Genomic DNA, 565 nt, shown 5'->3' on the forward strand with positions numbered 1-565 from the left:
TATGTGCTGTCGAGTCAGACCTGATATATAGTCACCCCTCCTTGTGTTTCTGAGGCAGTATCACTATGGAAGTAGATTGCCCAACCTTCCTTCCTAGGAGTGTCTGGTGGGTTTGAACCACCAGTCTTCTGGTTAGCAGTCAAGTGCCTTAGGCACTACACTACCAGAGCTCCTACAACAATATATATACACATATATATGTTTGCGTATATATGAACAATATATATACACATATACATGTATGTGTATAGATGAACAATATATATACACATATACATGTATGTGTATAGATGAACAATGCATGTGCATGGGTCGCTATGAGTCAGCAATGACTCGACGGCACTTAACAACAACAATATATGTATGTGTATAGATGAACAATATATATATATACATATATATACATATATATGTGTGTGTGTATATATATATATATATATATATACACACACACACACATACATCAGAAAATTGGCAGTTAGATCAAATATAATAAAAAATCCTGTATTATACAAGTCCTATAGTAAAAATTACGTATTGCTAAAATGTGGCATTAAGTATTAAT

Source organism: Orycteropus afer, unplaced genomic scaffold (assembly GCF_000298275.1).
Source record: "Orycteropus afer afer isolate SDZICR_OR568_19922 unplaced genomic scaffold, OryAfe1.0 scaffold00736, whole genome shotgun sequence".
NCBI classification, from domain to species: Eukaryota; Metazoa; Chordata; class Mammalia; order Tubulidentata; family Orycteropodidae; genus Orycteropus; species Orycteropus afer.